At 42.7% G+C, this 9,315-nt stretch overlaps 1 pseudogene; it reads right to left on the bottom strand.

The window, feature by feature from the left end:
- Positions 1 to 6,165, bottom strand: part of LOC131883832 (myosin heavy chain, muscle-like) — an 8,347-nt pseudogene extending 2,182 nt beyond the window's left edge.
- Positions 6,166 to 9,315: the final 3,150 nt, after the last annotated feature.

Genomic DNA, 9,315 nt, shown 5'->3' with positions numbered 1-9,315 from the left:
AGACGACGGCGTTGTTTGTCCAATTCATGAATGGATCGTCCACCATCGCCCAGTTGGTCCAAGAGATCACGGATCTCATCGGCCAAGTTCTTATTTTCTCGCTTGACCACATCCAATTGTTCGATAGCTTCCTCATGAGCGGCACGAAGACGGAAGAGCTCGCTGTTATAGTTTCGGCACTCCTTGTTGCTGGCATCAATTTCAGCGGTCAAGTCATCAGCCTTGGCTTTCCATTCACTGATAACCTATTGCATTGTAAGGGGCATAGTAAGTAACCCTGGCGTTAAAATTATTTCCATTTTTGTATGGTTTTTTACTACCTTGGAGAAAAAAATATTTATGCAGTTTTCTTGTATTCAATTTTGACATAGTTTGGGTCTCGAACCTCATACGAAAAAAGCAAAAAGTAACTAAAAGCGAGAGTTGATTTCCATGCATTGGCGTAAAATTTGCACATGAAATGCCTCATATGATTGCTTTGAAGCTTAAAATTTCTAATAAAGTGGCTTGTCTTGGCAAAAAAAATATGTGTGCATCACATTACAACGCTTCCCTTTTATTTTGCGGGCATCACGTTCAGGAGGCGAAAGAAATGAGCATTTACCCATAGTCGTAAAGTCTCGTAGGTTTTGTCGTAAAGTAATTCAAACTTGTAAAAGAAACGCGCCGTTCTTTTCTCATTCCCAGAATTACTGCAAGAGTCTTCAAAAATTTGAAGTGGTTTCGTATTTTGCATTTAGTATTAAAACTCGTAAAAAAAGAAGCTTAACCAAACTCGTTTGATGAGACAATAAACAAAGATATGCAAGGAATTTAAATATGGATCCAAGACATTTCTTTTTCAGTCATCCCAATTCGTAAACGAATCAAAAGTCGTACAATATTGCCAAATTAGATTTTGCACGTTCATCGGTGAAATTTTTGAAGGTAATATGTCAACTTCTAATTTTATTTGAAAGGAAAAAATACTGTGCGCACACTCGCGCACAAAATCTTATATGTTTCCAATGGCCAAAAGACATCGTAAATACTCATTTTTCCAAAATGGTTTCAGATTCTCTACTTATTATTATTATTTATCGTTTTGTCGTAGCAAAAGTGAGAAAGGACTTACCCGATCGAAATTCCGTCCGCGCTTTTCGCTAATGACTGCAGCAGCATGGGTTCTCTCGTATTCGAGTGAAATGTCCTCCAAATCGGTTTGAAGGCGACCTCGAGATTTCTCACTGCTGGCCAACTTGTTGTTGAGGGCCTCCACAGTTTCTTCAGCCTCGGCAATGCGGGCTTGAAGCTTGCCTTTGGTCCCCTCAAGCTCTTCCACGCGTCCCAAACCTTCGGTCTCAAATCGGGATTTCCACAATTGAATCTCAGCTTGAGCCTTGGACAACGCCTTAAGAGCGTCAGACTTTCTCTCGTGTTCGTTCTCAATTCGCTCCCGAGAGCTCTCCAAATCAGTGGTCAAGTTCTTGTACTTGGTCATGAGAGAGGAGCGGTCTCGAGCCTCGGCATCAGCCAATCGCTTGTTATCCTCCAGTTGAGTAGTAAGCGAGATCTTTTGCTTGTTCAATTGGGCCATACCGTTCTCGCCTTCCTCAATTTGACGTTCGAGATCCATTTTTTCCATCTCCAATCGCTTCTTTTGAGATTCAGCTTCGTTCAAGGCCCTGGCCATTTCGTCCAATTTGCTGTTGGCATCGGCAATGGATCCTTGGATCATTTTTCCGTTCCTGTCCAACTCAGCCTTGGCTCGAACGCCTTCCTCCAAATTGGAACGGGCCTCTTGCAAGTCCCGCTCCATGTTGGCCTTGTCTTTCTCGGCCTTCATTTTGTTGGCGTTGAGGTTGTCGATCTGCTCGCCCAACTCAGACATGGTGTTGTTATGCTTCATTCGGAGGGCAGCCAAAGTGCCTTCATGGGAGATGTTACGCTCTTCAATTTCGGCCTTCAATCGGTGAAGCTCTTGCTCTCTCTTCTTGTTAAGCTCGACTTGAGTTGCAGTGTTGGCGCCAGCCTCTTCCAAGCGCGATCCCAGATCTTCCAAATCTTTCTTGAGCATGGCCCGGCTCTTTTCAGCCTTTGACCTTGAGCCTCTCTCAATGGAAAGTTCTTCATCAAGTTCCTCCAAACGAGATTGAAACTCTTTGGTTTGTTTGGCGTACTTTCCTCCCAAAGTGCTTTCATCGTCAATCTTAGCGTTCATGGCTGCCCATTCTTTCTCCTTTCGTTGGACGGCTTGAGTAAGTTCAGATTTGACCCTCTCCAGGTCAGAAATGGTCTCTTGGGTAAGTTTGAGATCACCCTCAATTTTCCTCTTGACCTTCTCGGAATCGGCCTTGGATTTCTTTTCCCTTTCCAAGGCATCTTCAGCCTCATCCAAGCTTTGTTCAAGCTTATGCTTTACCTTGGAAAGGTGAGAGCACTTATCCTCCAGAGTTTGAACATCCTCTTCAGTTTTTTGCTTGATCTCTTGGACGCCCTTATTCTCTCTGCCAAATTTGGAAATCATGTCAGATTGATGTTCCAACTCCTCCTTCAAGTTGCGGATTTGGTCGTCTTTTTCCACCTTCTCTTGTTCAGCAGCAGCCAAACGAATTTCCATTGAGGAGATCTCCTCTCTCAATTGACTTTGTTGAGATTTAACCTTGCCCTGTTGTTGCGAGATGGCGTCTTTTTGTTGCTTCTCAGCGGCAATTCGGTTGTTGACCTCGTCCAGTTGCTTTTGAACGTCAAGGGCCATGTTCTCGACCCTTGTTGTCTTATCAATGATGTCCTGGACAGCTGATCCTCCACTCTGAAGAGCCAGTTGAAGTTCACTCTTTTGTCCCATGAGCATGTCATGGGCAGCCTCGACTTTTTTACGGTCAGCCAAAGCCTTAACAATATTCTTCTCAGCAATGGCAATTTTGCCTTCATACTCAGCATTGTAATGAGCAAATTTGGTACATTTGAGGTTGGGCTTGATAGCCAACCACAACTGCCACCAAAGCCAAGTTTAACCAATAAAGAAGTTACTGATGGTTCTTTGGCAACAATACAAGGCCAGCTTCTGGTCCTGCATTTTCTTGAAAAACATTCGAGAAGACTTTCCTCTGGCTTGAGATTGCAACCATGACAGAACCTCGCCGATCCTGTCCTCGCGAACCTCTTCCATGAAACCCAAAATACCAGCCCTGAAGAAGACCTTGGTGTGACCCAGACGATACTTCTCAGCCTCCAACTTGATCACATCCAAGACTGCCTTGGCAGCGGCTTTGTCGTTTTTGGCCTTAGAAACGGCATAGGCAGCCAAGATATTATAACTACCCTTGAATTCAGGATAGAGCATCTTGTTGGGGAATCCCTTCCGGCAGATGGCAATACCAGCCAATACACCATTACATTGGTATTGATGCATGATCAAGTCAGGCTGAACTCCTCCTGGTTTCTTGTGAGTGTTGGGGACAACACAACGGATGAAGGACGGATCAGTGGCATACAAGGTCTTCATCAGATCGTCCAATTGGTTCTTGTAGAACGATGACACTGTTTTTCCGCCACCCTTCTTTCGGCCACCGCCGCCAGAATCATTATTGGCTTCCAAAGGCTGTCCAGGATGATCAATGAAGCAAGCAATCAACATTTTGTTGCTACCATTCTTCATGAGCTCCACCACAGTGTCGTTAAGGGGATCTTTGTTCTTCTCCAACCATCCAGTCAAGTTGTAAGACACAGTTGCGGCATAATGGACTACAGCAAAATGAGCATGGGGATCGGGCTTAGGATTAGCCTTGGAGAAGTTTTGCCACTTGCCCAAAAGATTCTCATGAAGTTTTGCGGCAAAGGTCTGATCAGTGGCCTTGGGGAAGAGAGACTCTTCCTCAAGGATTGACAGGAGACCCATGGGATTTTCAAACATGTCAATGCACTTTTGCAAATCCATGCCAAAGTCGACATTGGCCCACTCGATTCCCTCTCGGACGTATTCCTCTTGTTCCAAGACAAACATGTGTTGATTGAAGAACTGTTGGAGCTTCTCATTACAGAAGTTGATACAGATTTGTTCGAAACCGTTGTAGTCAAAGATTTCGAATCCAGCAATATCCAAGCATCCAATGTATTGGACCTTCTTCATGGTGGGATCAAACAAGGTCTCGTTACATTTGTCAACAACATAACGGAAGACCAGTTCGTAGATCTTACGGGCAATACCTGCCACGGAACTGGCGGCTTGGGTACAGCTCTGACCCTTGGAAACCCATTCAGTACCAACCTTCAGCTTGGGCTTACAGAAGTAGGTGATCATCCATTCGGCATCAATGCCGCACAACTCAGCAACTTTGAGAGAATTTGTGTCTTCCTTGATTTCGGCTTGCTCCTCCTTACCCACTGGCACGAAGTCTTTGGTAAGATTTCCCATGTGCATGACAACAGAAGTCAACTTGTAGACATTGTAAGTCTCCTCTTCCTCAAATCCAAGGATCCTGAAGGCATCGTGGGCATATTGCATGTCCTCTTTGTCGTCAATGGACTCCACCGAGACTTTTCCTTGGGATACCCACCAATAATCATAGATGTTGTCAGTGAGCAAGCATTTAGTCTTCAAGTCGGGAACGGCATCAGACATCAGATTGTAGAAGGCGTGGTAGCATCGCTCCAACTCAGCTTGGAAAGTCAACCTGGACTTTTCCAACAAATAGGTGACCATGTCAGCTCCAGAGAGCTTGCCACCCTGATTGAACCAGATACGGATGAACTTTCCAAATCGAGAGGAGTTGTCATTTCTCACTGTCTTGGCGTTACCCCAAGCTTCCAGGACGGGGTTGGTTTGAACAATCTTGTCCTCAAGGGAGGCCTCACCTTCCTTCTTCTTGCCAGAGGCACCGACGGAGGCAAAGTAAGCAATGACCTTTTTGGTGTTTTCGGTCTTTCCAGCGCCAGACTCGCCAGTGATAAGAATGGACTGATTTTTGCCTGCATTCATCATCCCTTGGTAGGACCCTTCAGCCACACCAAAGATGTGAGGTGGGCACTCAGATCGTCGCTTTCCAATGTAGAGCTCAATGGCTCGTTGGGTGTAGATGGGGAATCTCTTGTAAGGATTGATGGCGATACAAAAGAGACCGGAGTAGGTATAGATGAGTTCATTCTTGTAACGAACCACGGAGTTCCACAAGACGCAAGCATCATTGAGGTAAGTCAAGCCAGACATGTCATCGCTGCAGTCAAATTTGGGAGGATTGACTTGGCCCACTTGATCTTTCTTGAAGACTTTTTTCTAGAGAGAGTAGAACAAAATTTGTGAGTGATTTTTTGTCTTTTTTATAGGTTTAATTGGAACCCCAATTAGTGATGGGGCGAGTTCGTACTCGAGTATTCTACTCGAGTCTTTTACTCGAGTCTTTTACTCGAGTTTGGAGAATTGGCCGGACTCGAAGTCTGTTAGAAACGACTTGAGTCTGGAATCGTCAAAAAACTTTTCATTTTTTTATAGTTGTTCATAGAACGGGCTTTTCTTCGTCATGAATTGACCAAATAAGAAAGCAGCTCCTGAATGATGATTTCATTAGCCTGGTTTAGCTTTGTAAAAACAAGTTGAGACCTTTTTGTTTGACTAGAATACTAGAATTCAGTAGAAGACCCTAGTCCTCTGTTGGACTCGCGACTTTTGCTGTACTCGAGTACAGACTCGGCGAGTCCGACAAAAAGTCAGAAAATCAAAGGACTCAGCCCTGCACTTATCCTAATGGAGTTCTTGGAGCAGAAACTCAAAGGATTTGTATTCAAACTCAAAGACAGTTTTAAAGCACCAATTCAAGCTTACATCTTTGGTCTCCAAGATGGTGACGGTGACCTTGTCTCCATCGGTGGAGTCAATGAGACCTTCCAAATAGCCTCCAGTGGATTTGTCCGGAACCCAGCATGACTTCTTGGGGTCATAAGGCTTGGACTTCAACTTGACCTTCAACTCAGGGGACACGATCAACCATGGAGATGGATCGGGATCAGGTCCGTCGGTCTTCTTGATATGGCCAGGCATGATGAATGTTAGTTGAAGTGACGCTTATCTGAAAGCATAGTCAAATATCAAGTTTCTCTCTTAGGATCATGCTTTAACAAGAGTTGAATCAACCTTACCCAGGTTCCGTTGAACAATGTCTGGTGGAAATGTAAGGTTCTGCAGTGCGTTTTATACCCATATCTGCGACGCCGGTCACGCCCTTGCTGCGTCGGGTGTGTTTTTGTCGTGTGATGCAAATGATAATCTGGGCGGGGCCTTATGCGAGTGGCCTCATTGGATTTTGTGCCAGGAATTGTTGGCTTGGGTCGCTCTTGTTCCCAACCTTTCAATCGTGTTTGTCCCTCATAATCGGATGTCTCGAGTCTTCGTTTTGTTGATGCTCATGCTCATGAACTTGGATCTAGCAAATAAAGTTCTCTAAAGATTGATCTCAAATTTATTTTATATTTTATTGTACCGGAACAAAGGTTGAAAATTAAGCTATTTTCAATTCATGGCGAAATATTGCAGATATATTTTGTATATATGTTGGACTAGTTATTTCAATCTAGATCTCGTAACTAGAATAGTTTACCAATGACATTTATGTTATTGACTACCATTTAATCAAGTGTCATCTATACTGTTGAGCTAGAAATCCAAGCCGTGTCGTTTGTGTATTATGAACATTGGTCAAATCATTGCCGACGACTTCAAAGGCAAGAGAAAGCTGCCTCAATAATTGCCACTCCCTCTTTTCAGGGGTTCCCAAGACTTTTCTCCGTTCCCTAACGCACATGCCTGCGACTTGACATCTTCATTTTATAACTGAGTTTGTACATGTATCAATGAGTAATTGAAGTGATTGAATTTCAGGTCCTGTTTGCAAAAATCATTCATTTCCGTACTTTTTAGTAGTTTCTGTGTTTTGCGTCGAGCAGAGGTAAAAAACGAGGGTGAAAGCGGGAAAAAGAGGCCAATTTAAATCAATGAGACATTCTTGGAATAGTTTTTTCCCAGATCGTCTGATCTGACCCCGTCTCCTTCATTGAAGCTTTGTCGAGTATTGTGCGGTTGTAAAGCTAGCACCCACTTTGAAGTGCTTTTCTTGGCCAACCGTGAACTCCCTTGGGAGTTTCCAACTAAGTGCTACGACAATCTCTGATAGCCTCTAGTTTGGCTTCTCTCATTCAGATATTTGGATTTCTCTCGAAGATATCGTCATTTGTACAATTCGACGCATGTTGAGTAAATTTCTAATGCCTGCTATGAGACTTTCGAGATCCAGAATGCTACTCGCTCTTTTTTGTTTGCTTAAAACATTCCTCTGATTCGACGGTCTAGTTCAATGTAGGTTCACTGCTCTGAATAGTTGAATAATTTATTTTTTATTCTACGTGAAATTGAAAACAATTGGCTGAGGTATTTTAATACTATAATTTGTGATTCTACATAGTTTAAAGTTTTTGCTGAGTGGCACATTCATTTAATTTTAGCTCCACCAATTCAAGATAAATGGTTAGTGATTAGTGGGTTAGCGATTAGTGGGAAAAAGTGTTTCCCTTGTACAACAAACGGGACATCAAGCATTGACAATAACTCATTTAAGGTATCAACATTCTTAAAAAGCTTTGAATCGAACTAGTTTAGAGTTAGAGAAGACTTCGTAATTGTATTAGAACTGCTAATAATCATCCTTTATTCTCGCCTCAGTGACGCTAGAGGCTATTTCCCAATATGAGTAGTGTTCAGAGAGAAGAATCTAAGTATTACAAAATTGTGAATTTGAATTGCCCGGACGAAAATAAGTTGATGTTAATTCGAGGAGAGTGGATGAAGTGTAAAGTGTTATCTCGTGGAATGACAATGAACAGCTTTAGGATTAGTCACCGTCCTTTCGATGCTAAACACTAAATACTTTCCGTCCCACCGAAAGAATTGCCACGGGAATTTGCTTCATTAAACAAGATCATCAGGTAACTTCAACTCGGCACACCAGGGCAACGTTCCTTCGTGCTTCGTCCCGAATTCAGAATGGAACACTGTGTCTAACGCATTCGGATGTGTGAATTCAACGGAACATACTGTCGTTAGAGTTTAGCGCAAAACAAAATGAAGCCACTGAAAAATTCGATGTAACCATAGGTGGGCATAGAATGTTAGGTAGATGGTGAAGCCATGATGTGGCTATTAGCTACAGATTTGTCGCATGATGTAAGTGAGCAAAGGCCAAAGGTATTGAACAAGGAGCAATGTTTGAAAACCACTTTGAGGCCAGCGCCCTTTACAAACGTGAAGGTGGTTGAGGAGTAAGAGGGACTACGATGCATTAATGCATTAGTACGTGACTACTAATTGCTCTTGGGCTTACATTATACACCCTTCTATGATTTGTCTGAGGTATCTATGTTGGTCAGGGTCCACATATATGTTGGAACGCGATGTATTGTTATATCTGTTACGGAACGATCCCTGATCTGCGAAAAAAAACCGCAATCCGATCAAAATAGTGCAATTCCAACGTGAAAGAAATGATGACTGAAAATTCCAAAGACATCTATCTATCTAGTACTCTCTATTATTGAGGCCAAACTATATTTCATAATTGATTTATCAACTTCGAGCAAGTAATGGTTTTGTTATGATTACATTCTTCACTGCTTGGAAATAAGGAATATATTTGACTTGATTCTAAATTATGCCCACTTCTGGAAAGAGCAATACTTGTTATCTTTTTAAATGGAAGCAAATTATCCAATGTTGTTACAAATTACTACCGGTCCCGCTCAATCTTTCCAGATGGCCTCTCTATGTAATAATGGACCGGCATTACATATCAAACTCAATTTGATTTCAATGCCTTACATCATTAGTGCTGTAATTTCGTGTACTTCAATGACAGACATGTTCCAGAGCTGATCGAGCTGAGAGGAACTAGTACACACAGTAATTTGGCCAGGCAGGGAATTAAACCTACTTGAGCTGACTCACGTTCAAGAAATGCTCTCCCATCTATCACCGAGGCTGAGTCATTCGATCGTTAATGGTGCCCTCTTTAATGCCAGATATGTGCTTAGATTTTGAGGAGATTTTTTGGTCTATCGATTTATTTAGGTCGAACCCTCTTTTCATCAAGGATTGAATGAAATAGCAATTGTTAAGGCAGTTTCTTTTCCTCCGTTTCTTCCGGATTTGTACAGCTTTTTCCCTCTCATTCTTATTATCCGTGCTCACTTATGTTCACCATAGCTTTCCCTGATTTAGCTAAAAGTGCACTGGCATCAAATTTATTACCATTGAAACCCTGCCAAGAGCAACAGAACTTGGCCAAAGAGTTC

This window comes from Tigriopus californicus, chromosome 7 (genome assembly GCF_007210705.1).
Source record: "Tigriopus californicus strain San Diego chromosome 7, Tcal_SD_v2.1, whole genome shotgun sequence".
NCBI lineage: Eukaryota > Metazoa > Arthropoda > Copepoda > Harpacticoida > Harpacticidae > Tigriopus > Tigriopus californicus.
Note: the sequence above shows the minus strand (reverse complement) of the source record. Positions and strands in the feature narration are given on the sequence as shown.